Below are 23,089 nucleotides of genomic sequence, written 5' to 3'. Positions count from 1 at the left end.
GTTTCCAGCTGCATCCATGTCCCTACAAAGGACATGAACTCATCCTTTTTATGGCTGAATAGTATTCCATGGTATATGTGTCACATTTTCTTAATCCAGTTTATCATTGATGGACATTTGGGTTGGTTCCAAGTCTTTGCTATTGTGACTAGTGCTGCAATAAACATATGTGTGCATGTGTCTTCATAGCAGCATTTATAATCCTTTGGGTATATACCCAGTAATGAGATGGCTGGGTCAAATGGTATTTCTAGTTTTAGATCCTTGAGGAATCGCCACACTGTCTTCCACAATGGTTGAACTAGTTTACAGTCCCACCAACAGTGTAAAAGAGTTCCTATTTCTTCACATCCTCTCCAGCACCTGTTGTTTCCTGACTTTTTAATGATCACCATTCTAGCTGGTGTGAGATGGTATCTCATTGTGGTTTTGATTTGCATTTCTCTGATAAGGCTACCATAATTTCTTCCCCTTCCTCGTGTTTTGGTAAAGTTTCCTAAGCACCTAAGCCTTTCAAAGGTGAAAGGGGCTGCCTCTGAGGAGGTGAGCTCCTGGTCTACAAAGGTAATCAAGCAGCAGCTAGATGGCCACTGGGTGGGCATCTGAGTATGGGTTAGGGCTTCTAGTGTCCCATCCAAACCTGACTGGCCCCACCGCTGTCCTGTGAGTAGCTGTGACGTGTACCCCATGGTGCTCTCACCTGTAAAATGAGGAATGGAGCTAGGCGTGTCTCAGAACCTGTCTGTTTTACAGCCCTGTGTTCAGACCTCATTTTCTGAACCTGATCCTAATGACAGAGGCTTAACTTTATAGGTTGAAGACCCTTCCTATTTTTCTGAGCACTTTCACATCCATTATCTTGATGTTTCTTCCCCATTACTCTGTGAAGTAAATAGAAAAGATTGGATTCCCGAGGCAGAGGAATTGAAGGGGATTCTCCCAAGGTACCTAGTGAGTTAGCAGCAGAGACAACATGGATGCCAGGTCTTGGGACAGCCAGTCCAGCACACTGTCTGCTTGTGCCTGCTTTTGCCCAGGGCATGTTTGCTGGCTTTTCCACCATGGGCAGATGATGCCACAGAGAGGGGTTATTAGTGAGCAGTACCATGCAGCATGCAATGCAGCAGAAACAACACTTAAGTAAAGTAAGCAGAGTTTCCAGAAATAAAAATATATATGCATTTCTAGATCTAGTTGTCAGTTGTTCTCAACTTTGGACTTTGCTACTAGGTAAACTTTGAGACACTAAAATGAAGTTGCTAACAATATGTAATGTGAATACATGAGTTCTGTAAAAGTGACTTGTGCAAATGGATCTGAGTGCAATATACGTTGAATAATAAAAATGTTTAATAAATCTTAACTGGTTTTCCTTAAAACTCTTAGTGAGAGTGTGGCGATGGGAGGGGTTGGCCAATGGGTCTGCTTAGCATTGCATCCAAGCTGCAAATTCAACAGGAAGAATGTTCCTTGGGAAACTGAAACATCAAATGCTGAATAAGATCTCACTGCTCTGATTCTTTATTTAGGCCCCTGGAGAATAATGTGTCCCATATGATGACTCAATAAGCTTTAACATCTTCTCCATGTGCTACAGGAAAGTCCCCTTCTCTGACTTCAAATCACCATGTCTCCTCCTTTTATTAAGTTCAGTGGGAACAATGAATGCAAATTTGAAACCATACCCTATTTATGTATATGACAGACCCTTCAGTGGATTACAACTTTCAGGAAAAAGTCTAAAACATTCAGTGTTGACTTTATCCTTGCCTCCAAGCGAATCGTGATGATAACTAGACTCAGAGCACCTTACTGTTTCTCTCTAGGGGCTGAGATGACCTTTTGTCTTCATTACCAACTCTTGGTGAAGTGGGAAGGAGAGAATGGCTTTCCTGTTCCACTTAGGCCTGCTCCTTGCTCACCTGTATGATGTGGAAGGGATGGAGGGTCAAGGGTGGAAGTAAGGGAAACTGATGATGGAAGGATGAGGCTAAGCGTTCATCATGCAGACGCCCCATCTCACCTTTTCAAGAGGCCAGAGAACTTTGGACTGGGTCCTTTTGCTATAAACATGTCGATCTGTGGTCAAGCTGGACTTAGGGGTAACCTCTGTGGTGCTGATGGTGAGGCACAGGAATCTGGGACCAGTGAGTCTTGTATGTAAGTTATCCAAGGTACCATGAAGTTCTGGGCATTTCTTAGAAACCCTGACCATGGAATTTGACACTTATTCACACTGAATGTTGGAAATGTTGGGCTGGGTGGCAGACGGTGTGCTGCTGGGGAGAGAAGAGGCTGTGCTGGTTTGTTGGGCCAGCCTGTTGGCATAAGCAAAGCCCAATATTCTCCATTTTTGCTCTGCTCACTGAATCTCTGGCTCCTTTTCCTAGAGGCTGAAGTTGATCTACATCATGATAGTCTGGTCTGAACGTTGCAGCAGCCCTTGCAGGTGGTCTTTCAGGGTCTGCTTGCCCACTTCTAGGGTCTCAGGCTGCGTGGGCTACCTGGGACATTTTGGAGACAGCCAGTGTTGGAAAGTTCCTTCCTTATGTGGGGCTGAACTACACTTCTTTCCATTGCCCACTGTTGGTTTTAGTTCTTAATCTGGAGCTATACAAGATAGGCCTAGTGTCTCCCATGAGCCACCGCCTCACATACTTGAAGACAGATGCTCCATCTCACCTGATTTCACTTCTCATGACATGGTTTTCAGATCCTTCACTACCCTGACCACGCTTTCCTGGGTGCACATGAGTCTCTTTTTGCTGTGTTTGCACTATGGTGACAGATGTAGACTTAGAACTACATAGGAAGAGGCTTCTTTTCCTTGGAAGGGCTTCTTGTCCTAGGCAGGAGCTCCAAGCCCTGAGAGGAACACGCCCCTTCTTTCAACCCATGCTCCAGGATAGACAGCCCTGCTCTGTCAGCCTTCCTCACATGGAAGAGGTGGAGGCAGAAGCTTCTCAGGGTATACCCCTGAGAGCAGAGCACCTGTGGGGGCCAGACATGAGACTGGAAGTCGGAACATTGCTCTTGTGACCACACACCCAATGCCAACATGATAGAGACGTCTATCTTCCCAATTCTTGTGGCCTGAATCCTTCCTGAAATCAATGCAGGGCTCCAGAAGGGCATGGAGTCCACCAGTCTCCCCCTTAATTCCCTCTTCCATGCAGGATATTTTAGATGGTGGGCATGACTGTGATGACCTCAGCACCATGGTGTGAGGCTGACTCACTCAGCATCTCTAAGCAGACTGAGCTCATTGCAAGCATGGACAGATAATGTGGGCTGAAGGAGACTGAAGGCTTTTACTGGGCATCACAGTGATAGCTTTTTAAATGGTGTTTTTCAAACAATCTCATTCATAAAGAAGAGCTGTAAGTACAGCAAAACATCGTTCTTTTTCTAGAACTATTTCAGAGTATGTTGCTGAAGTGATGTCTATCACCCTTGAATGCTTTAGTTTACATATCCTATCAACAAAGGCATGCTCTTATGTGACCGGAGGACAACCATCAAAGGCAGGAAAGGAACTGATTGAATCCTCAGCCCCCATTCACGTTGTGCCAGTTGCCCCAGGAATAATCTTTATAGCAAAAGGAACTAGTCCAAGATCCCACACTGTATTTACTTGTCTCGTCTCTATAGTGTCCTTCCATCTGGAATAGTTTCCCAGTCTTTCCTTAATGCTTGGGATCTAGATGCTTTTGAAGACTACCGGCCAACTGTTTTAATGCATGCCCCTTACTTTGGCTTTGTAGGACATTTCCTCATGATTAATTTCAGACCATACATCTTTGGCAAGAGTTTCACAGAAACTTCTCATCACATCTTATCAGGCGGCACACGATTCTGTTTTGTCTTGGAATGAGGGATGCTGACTTTGATTACTTGCTTGCGGTAGTGTCTGCCAGGCATTTCCACCATTAAGCTACTCTTTTCCTCTTTGTAAGTAATCATGTGTGGAGATACTTGGAGATCAGCCTTGTTCACTTATCTATTTTTTTGGCATGAGCTCATGGTTTTATATCTTGTTCAATGGATTGCAACCTATGATCTTCATTATTTATTTATTTTGCTCTGTTTGCCTCTGAGTTGGCCAGTAGGAGTCCCTCCAGGCAGGCTTCTGTGTGCTTTTCTCATCTTCCCTTCACACTTTGAGCACGTCTTTACTTCTGGCACAACGAGACATTCCAGGCTCATCTTGTACTTTCCTGTACCAGCCTGGAGAGTCCTGCTTCCTTGTAGAGAAAAATGCTGTTTAGAAACCCAGATCCAGGAGGTTAGATGTGATCACTGGTGTTGGAGTGTTCCTCAGGCCCTCTTGGGGGACAGAGTGAAGAAATATATACGTGTATGTTTACATATAGGTATGTGTACACATGAAGTTGCATTCATATTTACATATTGATTTGTCTATTTATAAAAAATCCCAAGTTCACATATATACTACAAATTCTAACACCTCAGGATTCACTTTAGTTTTTTTTTTTTTCCTTTTTATATTTGTGGCTCCCCTCACTGCCAGCAGGAATCCTGGCTCTAGTCATCTTGAACATATTTCCTTAATTGATAAATCTCCCTATGTGTCACCAATCTTCCATTGCTGCCATCACTCCTTCCTGGCATAGATGCCTTCCTCATGCAATTTTGTCTCTAGACTGTGCTGGGCTGTCCTCTGACCTAAGGCATAAGCCTTCCCCATTCCTCAGGTCTCCACACTCCATGCTCATTGTCTCATGCTGCCCAAGCTCCTCATTTCCATGGAGCCCCACACACCATGCTTGGTTCAGCTCTGGTCACCCTCTCATTCCTCTGTCACAGCCTCAGCCTCAATATACTGTTGGTCTCCAACACCTCTGTGGGCCACTGCATCTCCCTCCTGCTCTGGCACAGGTGCCTGCTCTTTTAGGTCTCCCTAATGGTTTGCAGACTGAATAGTTTAAGCAGGGAAGGAATAGGAAGGAAGGAAGAAAGGAAAGAAGGAAGGAAGGAAGGAAAGAAAGAAAGAAGGAAGAAAGGAAGGAAGGAAGGGGAAGAGGAAGAGAAAGGAGAAGAAAGAGGAGGAGGAGGAAGAAGGAAGAAGAAGGAGGAAGAGGAAGAGGAGGAGGAAAAGAAGAAGAAGCAGAAAGGAGGAGGAAAAGAAGAAGGAAGAAGAAGAAGAAGGAAGAAGAAAAAGAAGAAGAAAAGAAGAAGAAGAAGAAGAAGGAGAAGAAGAAGAAAAGATGAATAGAGAGTGCTTCTTGGATCCTGAACTGCGGAGGGTGAGTCCTTCCTCCTCTGGTCCAGTGAATAGGTAAGGACTGTCACCTGGCAAATGGTGGGATGTGCAAAGGCCCGGTTAGCCAGGCAACCTGTATGTTGGCACGTTAGGGTAAAGTGCAGTGGGGATGGAGGCTGCCTTTGGGTAAAATGTAGATTATCCCATTCTGAGGCACATAAATGAACTGCTAATTGTGCTTTCTGAATGCAATTTGGTGCCAGTTGCAGGAATAACTCTGGCACCTGCTTGGACTTTAGACTTGCAGATTAACTCACATGGACAGAGTAGAAAAACAGGGAATAATTTGTTCTCTAATAAGCCACTTGGAAGCCAACTCATTTCTACAGTTGGTGTCAGAAAAGTGCAGCTCAGTGATTGGAACAGGAAACTGTGTATCTGGTACGCAGAGTTCTGTGCTGTATCTGCCAGGACTTGCTGAGCAACTCACCTCACTTTGCATCTACTGGCCTCAAGTTACCTTCCCACTATTAGGGATAAGAATACTTTTATTCAGTTTGGACAAACTGGATCTGAAGAACCCCGTGTTTTGCATCTGTCACTTAGAGTCACATGGACAGCTCTGATAAATACGCCCAGAAGCCAGGAGACCAGAAAGTGAGCGTCTGCATTTATGAGCAGTTCTCAGGGATGTGATTCTCAAAGTGGGTCCCCTGTACCAGAAACATTGTCATCACCTTGGATGTTGTTGGAGATGCAAATCCACAGGCCCCACCCAGACCTACTGCACCAGACACTGAGGGTGGGGTCTCGTAATCTGTGGCTTAACAAACCCTCTAGGTGATCTGATGCACGATGAGGTTTGAGAAGCACTGACTGTTCTAGGAAGTGTGGATCTGTCAAGCAGTGTTTACTGAGTATTAAGTTACTTAACAAGTGGTTACTGGGATCATACTATGTGCCCTACAATGTGCTAGGCACTGTGGGTTGAATAATTAACAAGACAGCCCTCACAGAGCTTATTGTTTAATAAGTGATGCATTAAACAAGCAAACAGGTGTAATGCTGGGAATGAAAAAGCAGGTGCTTGGAGGGTGAACAGTGCAAGGTGCCTGTTTAGGTAAGGCAGCCAGAGAAGGCCACTCAGAGGAAGTGGCATTTATGCCTCAGCCATGCTGTCAGGAAAGCCAGGGAACATTGGCTGGAGGGAGGTGCAGTGTAGGGGCATTTGTGCCAGATGAAGATGGGACTTGAAGCTCAAAACCACAGGAGCCTCTTCTCATCCTTCCTTGCCTTTTCTGAGACAACTCTGGAGGAGGGGTGGTGGCTCCCTGGCACAGGAACTCTGTTTATCATCTAGCTGAGTGGAGATAGCATCATCATCATTTTCCAGGGGCCAGATATTTGCAATATTAAAAAAGAAATCATGTGATTTGCTGACAGCACTTAATGGGTAATTCAAGGGGCCTTATTATTCCTATACATCATACCTGGCTTGTGACAGGCAGCGAGCTCTCTGGCACAGAAGGAGAGCACATGTGCCTTCGGTTTGGGCTTTTTCGTTCCTGAGTGACAACTGACAACTAAGATCATGTTTGGATGGGTGGCCTCGAGTCTTCATTAGGGGCCACTTGGTGCTAAGGGATGCAGTTGAGGGACCCTCTGAAGGTAGGGACTGACTCATGGCTGTTCAACCCAAGGTCTCCTACAGAGAGAGCAGCCAGACAAAGTACTCCCACACCTGCTGACTGCTGACCCGGTGCGGGCAGGGCATGAGGTGTGCTTCTTCTGCTACGGAAATTGGTCAGAGGCTCTATCTTATAGTTTTGAGATGAGGGCACATCTTCATCACTGAGCAATATTTTTCATTCTCTGTATGTGTGTGTGTGCGTGCATGTGTGCATTTTTTTATCCACTTGGGCTGCATTCTTCACCATTCTTGGACAGGCATTTGCTTCCCCAGAACAGCATCTGGCAGAAGAGAAGACAACTGTGGAATGAACGGATGGATGCATGGATGGATGGGGAACTGCCCTGAAACTCAGGGAGCGCAGGTCTTTGGAGCGGGAGCAGAGTTCACATCCCAGAGAGGACAGCGCCCTTGGGCATTTGTCTTGTGCTTGGTTGGGACTGCCCCACTATATTTGGAGACCTACATTGGGGGTTCCTCAGCTCTTGGAAGGGTGACCTCGATGGCTAGGTGGCATATGCCTAGCACTGAGCCTAGCACACATTAGGCATCCAAAAAGCTGCTGTTGCATGACTGCATTCAATCATTTTTTTTTTCAGGTCAGGGATTATTATTTGTAACATATCAACCTTCCTGGGCTCCCCCTGGCTAGTGCAGAGTGGGATGCAGGACAAGGCAAGGCCCAGAGCGCGATGCTCACCTCCTGTTTACCCCTCCAAGGAATATCACAGACAGTGTTGTGGGGAAAGAGATCCCAGAAAGGATGCAGGAGCATGAATCTTTCCTGGATTGGCCCAGGGCTTTTCTGTCATTCACATGTGCATCTTGTGTACCTTTTTTTCTCCTTGGAAAGCAAATATGGCCTTGTCTGTTTGCCTACATCTGGTCTCAGGACACTGCCCAACTAATCACATTGAGGCAGTGAGGGGCTGGAACAATTGCCCCTCTTGATCCCATGATTGGGAAACTCTGAATATGCCTGCCTTTCCTCTCAGCTCTTGGTCATCCTGAAGGAGGCTAGGAAGGCCCATCTGTATAAGGGGGTAGTTGGCGTGAGATGAAATAAGTCTGCACAGCATTATTTACAATAGCCGGAAAGTGGAAGCAACTCAAGTGTCCAGTAATGCACTGATGGGGGAATGAATAAACAAAATGTGGTAAGTACACATGCAGAATTGTTATCCAGACTTTACAAAGAAGGAAACCATGATGCATGCTACAGCATGGATGAGCCTTGAAGACAAGCTAGATAAAATAAACTAGTCACAAAAGGGCAAACACTGTATGATTCCACTTATATGAGATGTCTAGAATGGGCAAAATAATGAAGACAGAAAGTAGAAAAGAAGTTACCAGGGACGAGGGGGAGGGGGGAATGGGGAGCTGTTGTTTAGTGAGTGTGGAGTTTCCATTTGGGAAGATGAAAAAGTTCTGGAAATGGATGGTGGTGATGGTTGCAGAACAATGGGAATGTACTTAATGCCACTGAACTGTGTACTTAAAAATGGTTACAATGCTACATTTTATGCTATATCTATTTAATCACAACTTTTGAAAAAGTCTGCAGAGGAGAGACTTGGTGATATAGTTTGGCTGTGTCCCCACCCAAATCTCATCTTGAATTGTAGCTCCCTTAGTCCCCGCAGGTTGTGGGAAAGACCTGGAGGGAGGTATTTGAATCATGGGGGCGGGTCTTTCCTTTCCCATGCTGTTCTTGTGATAATGAGTAAGTCTCATGAGATCCGAAGGTTTTATAAAGGGTGCTGCCCCTGCACATGCTCTTTTGCCTGCCTCCATGTAAGACGTGCCTTTGCTTCTCCTTTGCCTTCCACCATGATTGTGAGGCCTCCCCAGCCATTTGGAACTGTGGGTCCACTAAACCTCTTTCATTTATAAATAAATTACCAGTCTCAGGTATGTCTTTATTAGCAGTGTGAGAACGGACTAATACACTTGGTGTCGCAAGTTGTGCCTTCTGGATGCAGATGCTGGGATGGAGTTTGGTCTGTGACATGTTGTTAGGGATCAGTACCTCTGAAAAGAAAGGGACGAAGTAGGACTGAGAAAAGGCAGACGCTGAATTGAGTCTGTCACACAGGCCCCCAAAAGCCTCGGAAGTTTTGGAGTGTGAATTTCCCATCAGGACAAAATGATCAGGCCTCTGATGCCTGTGCCTCTCTCAGATCCCTGATGTGGCTCAGTTGAAGCTGACCTTGAAGGAGCTGTCAGTTGTGAGGTGGGGAGGGGAGGGTCTCTACTGACCACAGAAATGGGGAATCTCAGTGGCACTTTTCTGTCTACCACAGTGGGGAGATAGCAGGTCAAAGAGTGCTATGCAGAATGGTTAAGCTGTTGATGCCTTCATTTAACAGGTTGGTATCTCTGATACCCTGTCATGGGGTGAAGTCACTTGTACATCCAGTGAGCAAGTCTAGAACTATCTTCTTCCAACTCTCAGCCCACACCCCTTGCAGCTTTCCTTGCCAGTCAGAGCTCAGATCCCATACTTAGCTCAGTCTCTCAGCTGTGGGGTAATCAAACCCACCACACTACCTCATGGAATTTCCAGGAAGATAAAGTCAGGTACTTTAGCTTTATGCAAATACAATACTCTGAATGACTCAAAAGGAAAAACAGGATTGTTCCCAGGTCAAACGAGGAATTTGTAATACAGCAGAAATAATAATTCAGAAATGAATGGATTTGAGTGCTAATTCAACAGGTGCTTCACTAGGAGTGTTTGAGCAGATAATGATTTTTATACTTTATGTCCCATGCATCTGATTCGCCACACATTTGCTGAGCACCTATTAAGTGCATAGCACTCTATGGGATACAGACAGGGAGATAGGAGGGTACCAGCCCTGGAGTATGTTCCTTCCCCTGCAGAAGCAGGACAAGCTAACAGCTGCAACAGGCAGCATCTGAGGAAGATAAGGGCAAAGGTGCTGGGCCCTGTATCAGCCTGAGCCCTCTGAAAAGCACTGCTTCCCCACGTTCCACTCAAGGGCCATGAACTGTCTATCGAGCAAACTTTTAATGAAAAATAACAGTTTAACCAAAAAGTCAATATCAATTTCTCTGCCCCAAGTCACAAAGATTTTCAATCCTTCAAACTCCATCTGAGCATCTGTGTCCAGAAGCCCAACCTGCAAGGCCAGCTCTCTCCTCTGCAGACTCATTTCTATCCCACAGCAAGTTGTCACTGTCTGTAAACAGGACCTTCCTGGACCCTCCCACAGAATAACAAAAAGGGACTGTGTGTGTTTCCTAGGGTGAAACTGGGTGGCCTAATACAGCAGAATTCTGTTGTCTCACAATTCTGGAGGCCAGAAGTCTGAAATCATGGTGTTGGCAGGGCCACATTCTGGGTTGTTGCTAATCCTTGGTGTTGCAGCAGCTGCATGACCCCAGTCTTGCCTTCATCTTCACATGGAGTTCTCCTTGTGTCCCTGAATCTTCACATGACAGTTGATATGGTTTGGCTGTGTCTCCACCCAAATCTCATTTTGAATTGTAGCTCCCATAATCCCCACGTGTTCTGGCAGGGACCTGGTGAGAAGTAATTGAATCATAGGGGCAGGGTTTTCCCGTGCTGTTCTTGTGAGAGTGAATAAGTCGCATGAGATCTGGTGGTTTTATCAAGGAGAGTTTCCCTGCATATGCCCTCTTGCTTGCTGCCATGTAAGACATCACTTCGCTCCTCCTTGCCTTCCAACATGATTGTGAGGTCTCCCCAGGCATGTGGAACTGTGAGCCAATTACATCTCTTCCCTTTATAAATTACCCAGTCTTGGGTATGTCTTTATTAGCAGCATGAGAATGCACTAATAGAACTGTATTAGTACACTCCGGTATGACCGCATCTTAATTAGTTACATCTGTAATGACTCTATTTCCAAATAAATTCACATTCTGTTGTACTGGGGATCAGGAATTCAATGTATCTTTTTTAGGTAAGACATGATTCAAACCAAAACAGGAACCCAGAAAATATACTAGCTTTCTTGTAGACACAGGCCAGGAGTAGTTGGGTGTGTCTGACTTGGGGGTGTTTTTCTGTGACTGTATGTAAGGTACGTCATAGTTCCAAGTTGATGGAACACCAGAATCTGCAGACTTTGCCAAACATTCACACTGAACTACTATTTACATTTTTATTTTCAAGCCAATTATTTAAGTACAATTGGCCCTTGAACAATACAGGGTTTGGGGTGCTGAACACCCCCACATAGTTGACTATCCAAGAATGACTTTCGATTCCCTAAAACCTTAACTACTAAAAGTCTACTGTGGACTGGAAACCTTACAAATGCCATAAATAGTTGAATAAAACGTTTTGTATGTTATATGTACTTTATACTGTGTTTTTACAATAAAGTAAGCTAGAGGAAAGATATTGTGATTAAGAAAACCTTAAGGAAGAGAAAATATATTTACTATTTGTCATCATAACATTTTCATCCTTGTTATCTTCACGTTGAGGAATGGAAAGCGTTGGTCTTGCTGTCTTAGGGTGGCAGAGTTGAAAGAAAATTCACGTCCAAGCGGTCTTGTGCAGTTCAAACCCATGTTGTTCAAGCTCCACTGTAAAAGCATATGCCTTAATGATGGCCTCAAGCATAGTTGGGACATTCTTGCCTTTCAGACTAGGATGCTAAATGTAGCAAATACTTTATTGAGGGAAGGCCATAATTAAAGAAACACTGTCCCAAGAACTGAGCTGGGAAAAGGAGCAGATTTAATGGTTTGTTCCTTTTGACCTGCTGTGGGTATTTGCTGGCATTTTGTTTTCAGTAGCATAAGTGCTTACCTATCTCAGCTTGTGATTATGTCTGTGTATTAGTCTGTTTTCACGCTGCTGATAAAGACATACCCAAGACCAGGAAATTTACAAAAGAAAGAAGTTTAATGGACTCACAGTTCCACGTGGTTGGGGAGGCCTCACAATCGTGGCAGAAGGCGAAAGGCACCTCTCACGTGGTGACAGACAAGAGAAGAGAACCTGTGCAGAGGAACTCCCCTTTATAAAACCATCAGATAGCGTGAGACTCATTCACTGTCACAAGAACAGCACGGGAAAGACCCAGCCCCATGATTCAGTTACCTCCTACTGGGTGCCTCTCATGACACATGGGAATTGTGGGAGTCAAGATGAGATTTGGGTGGGGACACAGCCAAATCGTATCAGTGTGTGTGTGCATGTTGTGTGTATGTTAGAGTGTTGGGATTATTCATTTCCATTTCTACTTGCTGTTGGTGTGTGAGGTGTGAGGGGGCACATAGGGAAGATACCATGCATTTGAAATCTCTCTCCAAAACAATAAATGTCAAAAACTACATGGAGGCTGGAGGGCATTCTGTCCCTTGGCAAAGGACACACTCAATGGTGACCGAGCATAGTGGTGCTGACTGTACCCCCTGGCCATACCCCTGACCCTGGGGTGAGCAGATCGCTTGCCTGGCTGCTGTTTCTTTCTGGGATACTCCTTCCCTGTTCCCAGGAGATGCCCTGGCTCAAGGGCACTTTCCAGAGTGGAACTTTCTGCTGCTTCTTAAAGTTCTTCCCGGCCTAGTTGCTAAGCAATGCTGGTGCTCACCAGAGGGGCTGCTCCTGCTCTGGGCACAGGTTCACCATCCCATCTGCAATTTAAATTCCCTGACAGGCAGAGGCAGCCGAGCTGTTCACTGGAGATTGCAAAAAGTTAGATTGAAATACAGGGAATATCCAATGCCTCGAGCCCTTCATAAATTTTCCTTTGATAGTAACTGGGGGAGAGATGAGAAAAGAGGGAGTGAGAAGGTGCCAGAGAGGGGAAAGCGTCGTAGTTTAGACCTACACACTGGATTTACCTTTGATCAGTGTTCTCCATTCCCCCTTTGCCCTAGTGTGTGCTCACTCTCAGTCCTCTCTCTGGACTTTCTGGCTGTCTCCATTCATCTCCCTTATTCCACCTTGTTAGTGAGCTTCTGAGCATCTCTTTTGCTTTTCCCATGGCTGTCTGGACATGAAGAAGCAGGGACAAAGCCACTGACTGTTTAGCAGGACCACACAGGTTCCACTGTGGCCAAGTCACCAAGGGCGCCTCTCCTGGGGCAGCCTGACGCCCTCCAGGGCCTGGCAATGAGAAGCTCCCTTAGCAATGTCCAGAGCTACAACTGTCTTGACAATGGCTGGACAGCCTGCTGAGGCCCCAACTGAAATTCTTGGGGGCACCCAGGCTCCTTGGAGCCCAGCAGAGCCCCAGGGGAAGCTGTGCCCCTCAGCCCCCTGCAGGTGATTCGTAGTGAAGGAGGCATGGAGCTGGGCTGCACCATCTCTTCAATTTCCCAGCTCGGATCCATGAGGCATCAGAATCAGGCACTGCCAAGGAGCTTGCAGAATCTGCCTCACTGGAGATTGGATTCTGGGATTAGTTCTCTCCTTCAATCTTTCTCCTCTCCCATTTCACTCTTTGGGTCCTGTCTTTTTAGTTTCAGTGTCCTCCAATTTAAAAAACATCCTCTTTCATTTGTTTTTCTCCCTATTCCTCAAACACCACTATTAAGTCATTGGGCATTACAGGTTCTGCCAGGGAGGACTGACAGCTGGATTCAGGACCTTCCAGTGTAAGGCAGACAACTGTGACCAAAACTGGTTCATGGAGACACTGGCTATTCCCACTGACACGCCACACTTGGGCCCTGCCTGGTGGCCTGTGGACAATAGAACCTGGCCTTAAGGAGCCTTCAGCCTTCAACTGGGTTATTTGTGCCTAGTGTGCTGTAAGGTTAGGGCTGACAGACAAAAGTACAAAGATCTTGGGTGTTGAGGGAAGTTAAGAAGAAGCCATTTTACACTTACTAGGGGGGGCTATAATCCAGAAACAAGATAACAAGTGTTAGTGAAGACGTGGAGAAACTGGAACCGCCATACAATGCCGGTGGGAATACAAAATGGTACAACCTCTGTGAATAGTTTGGCAGCTCTTCAAAAATATAAACACAAAATTACCATAGAATCTGGCAATCCTACTGCTAGGTAGATCCTGAAAAAAATTGAAGGCAGGGATATTTGCACATCAATGTTCATAGCAGCATTATTCACAACAGCCAAAAGGTAGAAGCAACCCATGTGTGCATTGATGGATGAATGGATAAGTAAACTGTGGTATATCCATACCATGACATATTATTTAGTCATCAAAAGAAAGGAAATTTTTATATATGCTACAGCATGGATAGACTTTTTGAAAACATCATACTAGGCTAAATACGCCAGACACAGAAGGACAAATACTGCATATTCCATTTATAAAAGAAACCTAAAATAGTGAAATTCATAGAGACAAAGTAGAGGTTATCTGGGGATGGGGACAGAATTTGTATTGGGGATGATGAGACAGTGGTGATGGTTACACAATATTGTGAATACACTTAATGTCACCAAATTGAATGCTGACAAATGGTTAAAATGATAAAAAATAAGTTATGCATATTTTGCCATAATAATAAAAATGAATGGCATAAAGCAGCCAGTGTGGTGAGGGGGAGCTGGGAGGAAGTTCTCCTGTGATAAGTGGGAGGGTGAGGAGGGCGGAGGCAGCCATCAGAATGTCAGTGCTGAAAGGTACCAGACTTGCTTTGAGGAGGGCAAAGGGACACCACGTGTGGAGACGAGGCTGAGATATAGGACTGAACGCTGAGCGTGAGTGTGAGTCCATGCCACATGTGATGTCGGGAGAGGGCATGAGTTATGCAGGTCACCAGGTAGAAGTGAGGAGGGTCCGTAGAGAGCCTGAAATCCTGATCTTACTCTGCAGATAACAAAACAAGACCCAGAGACTTTCCCAGGGTTTGGAAGGAAAATAAAAAGGAGGATGAGTGTTTGGCCATCCCATAGGGGATTCAATTTCAGCCAAATGGCATTCCACCCAGACCCTTCCCAATATTAGTTTCAAATGAAGTTCTGGGGAGGAGCTGATGGAGGACAATGGAGATGAGCTAAAAGGCAGCGCTGGCCTGGAGGGCGTGCTGATCAGGGTCTGCAAGTGTTTTTGTCCAGCCTGTCCAGTTCCATCTCCTGCCACCTCCCTAGTCCTTCTAGGGCATCAATCGCCCCATCACCCCTGTTCCAAATGGAGCCTTGGAGACCTGCAGTGGTGGCGCGCTCTGTCCCTGTGGATGGGAGCGCAGGGGGAGAAATAGCCTGGAGCTGCTCACCGGAACAGCTTGACACCAAGAACGAGGAGCTCGGTCCAGATATGAGGGTTTGGAGAAAGCTTGCTAGAGGACAGGCGGTATTCTCAGAGCTGCAGGTGGAGGACGGGACTCTTAGCATCCATAATGCCCTTGGAGCTGGAATTTTGACTAGATTCTCTTTCATGGTGTCCAGTGGCTTGTCTTTGTCTCTCTCCTCCTTACACTTGCCTTCTTTCTCCATCTGCTCCTGTCTCTTCAGTCCTCCCTACAGGAAGCCCCAGGCAGTGTTTCTGAGGCAGGCGGCCATGGATGGATTCCAGTCATATTCAAAGCCACTAGCCCTGTTTTCTCAGGTGAGCCAGACGCGTTCTATTCCACCATTTGATCTTTATGCTGCTCATGCATCTTGTTACAAATAGCTCAACCTTCCCTGTGTTGACTGCAGCACTAGGACATTACAGTAACGTGCCCATTCAAATCAAGTGGATGCAAAGATCGCTACAGCAGCTTTTAGCCACGGAACATTTAGCCTTCAATAATAGTATTTCGGGTCCCTCAGGGACATTCCTCTGCTGATGCACCAGGGATGCCTTTTTCCTCCTCCCCACCACAACCCTCAGAACTAAGGAGGGACAAACATGACTTTTGTTGATGAGGAAACAGAAATTCAAGTAAGGGAACATCATGCGGAAAATAAGAGGGTTAGGCCTGATAGGACCACGATGATCATGATAACAACAACAATAATTTTGTGCACTTCTGTGCTGCTTACTGAGTGAAGCGGGTTACTTGCATTGGGGTAGGTTTTACACCCCCAATTTCTGGATGAGGTGAGGCTGAGGGGGTCAGTAGCTGTCCTAGGCACAAGGAGAATGCCACCTTACAGTTTGTTCACCAGTTCTTCCCAAAGCCTATGCTTGTGATCTGACAAGGAAAGCAACTCAGGGCTGGCTCCACGAACATTCTAAAATCAGAGAGGCTTCCTTTCCCTGCTGCCTCCAAGGCCCCATGCTAGGACCCTCCGGCTGGTGCTGTCCGGGGACCTCTTCCCCGGTCCCTCCCGCTTTCCTCGAGCAGTATTCCCCTCACCCCCCTCCTGCTCCAGCCCCAGCCAGTGTCCCTGGTGGATTTTCACTGAATATGTGTCCCCCACCACCAACAGCATTTTTATTTGCACATCCTTGGGGATGCCTTGCCTGAAGGAAGGAGTCCGTGGGATTGTCCAGAGATGAGAGGGAAATAGTGCACAGTGGGAGTCCCAGCAGGGGCGAGGAGCAGGGGAGATGGCCGGAGGCTCTGTCTCCACCCTCCTCTTACCACTGCCAGTTTCCAGGGAAAGCCAACCGAGCCAGAGCAGGGCAGTGGCACTACTGCTTGCTAATGCTGTAGCATATCTGGTACCTCAGTGAATTTTCCAGGACATGAGAGGCCCATGTAATAGGTCAGGAAACTGAGCCACAGAGAGGACATGTGACTTAGCACAGGGGAAAAGAGTGGTTGAAATGGAACCAGATTCCAGGAGGCCTCATTCCCAGTCCTGTACTCTTCCTGCGGAGACACCATGCTTTGAACCAAGCTCAAAGTTGCCAAAGTGAACATTTTAAAACTTCTCCCAGAGCTCAAGAGATGGCGGAGTGAAATCTCCAGACACTGCGGCTCCCACAGACTCCTTAATGGGCCCTTCACTTCATGGGCACAGTTTGGTGGTTGGGGTGAGAGGAGCTTCATGGAGAGGACAAAGGATGGGGAAGGAGCCTAAATTCCAAATGTAACTATTTTGACCTAAATCCCAAATGCAAGGATTTTGTCCTAAATCCCAAATGCAAGATTTCCCTCCCTTTCCTCACAGAGTTCAGGCAGCCCCTCTTCCTTCTCACAGGTTCTATACCCTCCTGTCTGAGTCAGAGCACCCTGGAAAGGGAAAGTCCTCTGGATGCGTTAGCGGCGGCAGGCTTTACTAAGCCGGCTTCTCTGGTGGGTGCGCGCGGCTGCGGGTTCCAAGCTCGGGCTCTGAGCCGGGCCGGGCTCGCGCTTCCTCGTTCTAGCAGCAGAGGGCGTGCCTGTCCTTGGAGAAGGAACCGCGCGGCCGCAGCCCCTTCCTCGCCAACTGCTGGCTGCCTGGGGACCGGCGCGGGAAGCCGGGAGCAGTGGCTTTGCGGAGGGCGACCCAGGTGGACAAAAGAGCTCGGCACACCGTGTGTCCCCAGGCCCGCTTCCTCCGTGCGGCCCTGTCATCTGCTGCATCTCCGGGAAGCAAAGGGACTTGGGGTGTGGCACAAAGAGCAGAGACGCAGCGGCCAGGTCACCTGGATGGTGTCCTCACCTGAGGCCAGGCCACACCTAGGCCTCCCCACACGCTGTTCCTATAGGAGTGCCACCAGAACTCACTCCAAAAAGGAATGGACGGCGAGGGTTTGTAAATGGGACAGCTCTCTGGGAGTGCAAAGCCTGGGACCGGTCCCGGTGGCAAATTGGCCAGTCCTGGAGCCTCTATGTGCCCAGTTTCTGTATAATGCAAGGACGCTGAATGAGGACATGGTCCCTAAAACCCTTCCAGGGCCAGCATCTGGGATCTCATGCTTACATCATCTTGTCCTTCCTTTCCATGGACTCCGCCTGTTGGACAGAGTCCACTGACGTGCACCTGCCTGAGCTGGGCGGGGAGGGGCCAAAGTTGTCCTCTGTGAAGTCACAGAGAGCCCGAGAGCAGCAGGGTCGGTCCTCCTGCCTCTCATCTCGCGTTCCTCCTGCTCACAGGAACCAGAATCCCTACCAAGTTTCCATCCTAGAGACAGTCGAGGTGACTCATTTCACCCCCTGGTGGGCTTGGTTGGCCACACTCATTGGGTGCGGCACCTCTGATGTGGGAGGCAGGGGTCGGTGGAGGGGAAGCACTTCCTCCACCGGGGGCCAGGTTGTGGGAAAGGCTGGGAAAACACTCGCTCTGACGCAGGCTCTTCTGTGACCTACCTTGGGTACACGGGAGAAATCCTTCAGCATCCCTGAGCCTCCATTAGCCCGTCATGAAACGAGAGGTTAGAGATGGTGTCCACATCCCTTTACTGTTTTGATGTCTGCACTTGGTGAATCCCGGTCAAGCACATCTAACCACTGCCTCTCTGGAGAAGGAAAATGAAGGAGGAGGAGGTAGGGAGGAAAGAGAGACCATTTAGGAGGAGAGCAGAGTCAGAGGGGAAAAAGGGTGGATGGGAGGATGCAATGGGTGGGTTCGCACCTGCTCAGAGGTGGGCAGCTGAGCTTTGAGGAAGGTGCTTCCCTGCACTGCATGGCGTGGGATGCTGTGTGTAGGCGATGGGCAGGAAGTGGGGGTTCTGGTGAATTAGGAGAACCTATCTTGATAGAAATCCAAGTGTGCTCTCAGTTCATCCATGTAGACAGGATATAACCTCTTAGGACATTCAGAAACTGAAAACAGAGCATGTATGGCTCTGGAAGCAAGGCTCTCTCTCTCTCTCTCTCTCTCTCTCTCTCTCTCTCTCTCTGTATGTATATGATGTGCAAATCCACATGCAATAGAAATACAAGCACCATGCAGACTGTATAGGTAGGCATCATCAATAAACATTTATTCAGCACCTACACTCAGAAACTCACGCACATTTACAAGCCAACATATCCTGCTATACACATGTACAAAAAAGATCACATTGACCCCTAAGGCAAAGAACCACTCGCTTGAAGAAGCTTCTCTTACAAGATATTAATAAAATACGCAGGCACATTTTAACTTTAAAAACTCTGGAGAAGGAAAGAAGGAGGGTGAAGAGACGGGGCTGGAGGGTGGAATGGGTAAGGCAGGCCTAATCACAAAGTACTTAGCCCATGCATCTGGGCCTCTCTGTAAGCACCATATTTCATGATACCTTCAACCTGATTTTCCAACTCATTGAAAACACTTGCCAGCTGCTGCTGAGTGACTCCATTTACCATTTACATGAGCTCGCTCTAACAGGGCCCCCTGGAAGGTAGTTCCTGAGGAGAGTTATGGGTGGAAATGGAGTTGGAGGCCCTAGATCTTGGAATTTTGATGGGGGAATGGGAGAAGGCAGAGTAGGGTCATCACCCAGGAGGGAGAGGGTGGGGCAGGCCAGGAGGGATGGTGGGAGGTTCTGGTAACTTCCATGGGCACATCTTGGATAGGAATTCTTTGTGGTGGGTAGTGTAAACTTTTTTCACCTCCATCACCCCACATGCAGACTCAAATATACAGACATGTGAAATGACATATGGGGATTTCATAGTACCTCACAGGATGGCTCCCAGGAGCTGGTCCTCTTGCAGGTATGTTAGTTATCTGCCTCTGCATTGATGAGCAGAGTGTTCCCTTGCAGGACCCCATCTGTCATAAACACCACCTCCATGGGTCTGCCATGATTCCCTCTGTTCTCTCCTCTCAATCACTGCAATGTGGGTCCCTAATGCTGTAGGCTGCTCCTCTCCCATTTCCCCCTCCTGTTCTGTCCTTTTTTTCTGTCCTCCTCTGCCTGTGACAGAAGCTTCTGGAAGAAAAAGGAGGCTCTCCTATTAGCACATTTGTATGAATAGATGGGTTTGACAGGGTGCTGGCATGCTAAAATGATAGATAATCCTCCCGGGAGGAACTGAGACACTGAGCAGCTACATTGTGATTAGAAAGCACGGGGGAATTTCCAGGAAGGTGAAGGCTGGCTTTTCCTGGTGAGGCATCCAGGGACCTCGTCAGCCACAGGTCAGATACTGACCCCTTCGGCTGGTTAATCCGGTCCATTCCCATGGTAGCCTGTAATCAGTCCACAGTCTGGGATCAAAGTTTAGCAAGTCCTCCATGTTTTTCCCACACAGACAGGGGCCTGAGGACCCCCACCCCACTATTAGAGACCCCTCAATCTTTGCCTTCAACTCCAAAGCCAGACCCAGATCTGTATGGGCTGAGAGAAAATCTTCAGGGAAACCTGAAGATTTGCCTTTGTAGCCATGCCAGTCACAACCCCGGGCTGTGGGGCTGGGCTTCTCCCAGTCTGGTTATGTGGGGATCTCATCATCAGAACTCATCTGTATTACCCCGATTAGGTGACTCTGGATCAGCCAGGTGGCATGGAGGAGGCCTGCTCTTTCCCCGCTCCCTCCCTGAGGCACCTGACTTCAAGGTCTGCTCTGCTGTCAGCCCCTCCTCCTTGCTCCTAAGCTCCACAACTTCACTTAATCAGCTTCCTCCGTTGCCTCTCATTTCCAGCAGGGTGTGGCTGTGCTGGGAAAGAGACTTGGCCTGCAGCCACACAGTGATTCAGAAGACGCTGAGTGAGGACCTCTGTGTCCCTGCTCCAAGGACTCGGAGATGACCCGTCCCAGGAAACTCAATCCTGCCTGCAGATGCTAGGCTCCGAGGAGATGCCTGCTATAGCACCAGCACATTCTGCAGAAATGTTTTGAAATGTGTTAATAAATAACTGGAGAACAGTATCTATACAATTACCTAGATTTGCCTGAACTTTGCAGGGCAACTAAACAAACAGACATATTATACGTTCGCAGAAAGGCCACAGTACAGAAGACAAACCGAGGCTTGGTTACCCTGAGGATCAGCAGCCGGATCTTTTTCTGAAACAAATTTCCTGCTACAGAGTCCCTGATATCTGTGATACAGTATTTCCCTAGTTTTTATTTCTACTTCAATGAGGCACCTCAATGTGAGTTTCCTTTGGGAAAAGAAAATCAAATGTCCCCACAGCTTTGTGCCCAGTTGTGAAGGACAATTTCAGCATTGATCACCTGTCTGGACTCTTGTGGGGAGGAGGCCAGTGGGCCTAGTAAGACCCTTAGCACACTCGGGCTGTCTAGCCTTAAGGAAACCAGACCTGCCAGGAAAGCCGGAAAGCTATGAAGAGATTTTTCTCTGCCTTCCTTGGGGGACAGTCTTCCAGAGCAACAATGCACCATGCATTGACAGAAAACTCATTATGTTCAAGGTGCTGGGAGAAGCTAGTTGCAGATACTTAGAGCAGTAAGTCTTTAAGTTAGACGTAAGGAAGGACTTCCAGCTATTGGTATTGATATAGTGGGACCCAAGCTTGCTTTACAGCTTGCAGCATCAGGGAAGGATGAGATCATTCTCGAGAACATTTTGAATAAAGGCTTAGAGGGACTGAATATTTAACGATCCCGTTAACATTTCTCCCTGTCTTCCTCCTGCTTTCCAGGATGATACTGATGTATGATTTTTACTTAAAGCCCTCCCCCATTCTCACAGACACACCTGGAGCCTGGCAGGCCTTGGCATCAGTGGCTGTTGTCATGGCGGGGAGAGCTGAGGTGACCTCTGTGACTGCCCTGGGCACAAGGACTGTGGTTCTGTGAATCCTCCCTAAGCCCGCTGGTGGGGCCCCTTTGCTGCCACCTCAAGTCAGGTTTCCTGGCTCAAGTAAATTCTGAAGCGGATTGACCTAATTTCCAGAGTCTAAAGGGTGACAAAAAGCCCCAGTCAAAACTCCTGTAAGTGGGTGATAAACAGTCTCTGTTAGAAATAATAACATCTCCAAAGGCGAGCAGGCTTCCTAAGACTCCCTTGCCTTTCAGAGAGACAGCTCTCTCCTGGGAGGGGACTCCCTGAGCCTCCTGCTTTGGCCACTCCAGAGGAAAGGTCTGCCTTGCTGTCTCCCTGCCGCGCTAGCTGCTCGCCATTTTCACGGACCACCACAGCCTCCTGATGGACCCCACAGCAGGCAGAGGCTGTGGGAGAGGTCTCCACCCTGCAGGGCGGGGCTGACAGTGGTGCTTGGCCTTTAGCGTTGAAACATGTTGGTTCTCTGCCTTGGGAGGAAAAACCACTCCGTCTCTCTCTGTCTCTCTCTGTTTCCGTCTCTGTCTCTCTCTCAGACACACATACACATACACTGAGACAGCTGTCATCATACCAAATTTACATATTATGGAAACCGAGGCCCAGAGAGGTTAAATAACTTGCATGGTTTTGTCCAGCTAATAAGTGGGCAAAGCTAGAATTAGAATTGAAGCCCAGGGACAGCTTTCAAACCAGGTTCTCTTTCCCCTACTCTGGTGCTGCAGCGACTTTAGTAAGGATAAGAAGTACTTGTGGATCTTGTTCAAATGCAGGTTCTGTAGGTCTAGGGTGGGGTGGAGATTCTGCATTTGCAGTAAGTTCCCAAGTAGCAGGGTGTGCTACAAACACCCCAGAGCTGCAGACCCTGGGGAGCGCTGCCCATAGGATGGGAGGCAGCAATCATTCTGGAAAACGGGGAGACATAAAGACCAAGACAAGCTTAGGTCTCCAAGGAGGCAGGGAGGTCAGGAGTGGGAGGAAAGGGCAGTCTGTCCTTCTCTTTCCTTAGAAGACTTCGTGGTTTGAACTTTGCCTCGGTCAGATTTCCTGATATGGGTACAACTTGTGCTGACCTCAGTGGGCATCTGGAGCCAGAAATGACCAGGAATAGGGGGAGACAACATCCGCCAAGTTCCATTCCTGGTTCAAAATTCTAACTTGCCAGCTTGTTCATTCATCTAATGACTCAGACTTGATGGCAGATTGAATTTTCCAAAAATGACTGCAACACTATCTTCCATCCCACACGTTATTCTTATAGTGGGACTTTCCATCTAGAGGTAGGACCTGTATTTCTTCCCCATGAATCTGAGTGGATGTGCAGTTATAGCTGAAGTGATGCTATGGGACTTCAGAGACTAGGTCATAAAAGGCAATACATTAGGCTGGGCATGATGGCTCATGCCTGTAATCCCAGCACTTTGGGAGGCTGAGACGGGTGGATCACCTGAGGTTGGGAGTTCAAGACCAGCCTGACCAACATGGAGAAACCCTGTCTCTACTCAAAATACAAAATTAGCCGGGCGTGGTGGCACATGCCTATAATCTCAGCCACTCAGGAGGCTGAGACAGGAGAATCACTTGAACCCGGGAGGCGGAAGTTGCTGTGAGCTGAGATCATGCCATTGCACTCCAGCCTGGGCAACAAGAGCAAAGC

At 47.6% G+C, this 23,089-nt stretch overlaps 1 long non-coding RNA gene across 1 annotated transcript in view; it reads left to right on the top strand.

Annotated features, from left to right (window-relative positions):
• LOC105550802 overlaps nucleotides 1-20,551 on the top strand; it is a 27,814-nt gene extending 7,263 nt beyond the window's left edge. The window contains exons 2-4 of the long non-coding RNA XR_001007773.1: nucleotides 1,038-1,145; nucleotides 3,765-3,951; nucleotides 20,329-20,551. This is a non-coding gene — a long non-coding RNA (uncharacterized LOC105550802). The remainder of the gene's footprint in view (nucleotides 1-1,037; nucleotides 1,146-3,764; nucleotides 3,952-20,328) is intronic.
• Nucleotides 20,552-23,089: the final 2,538 nt, after the last annotated feature.

This window comes from Mandrillus leucophaeus, unplaced genomic scaffold, assembly GCF_000951045.1.
Source record: "Mandrillus leucophaeus isolate KB7577 unplaced genomic scaffold, Mleu.le_1.0 Scaffold5, whole genome shotgun sequence".
NCBI classification, from domain to species: domain Eukaryota; kingdom Metazoa; phylum Chordata; class Mammalia; order Primates; family Cercopithecidae; genus Mandrillus; species Mandrillus leucophaeus.
This window is presented reverse-complemented; position numbering and strand designations above follow the sequence as displayed.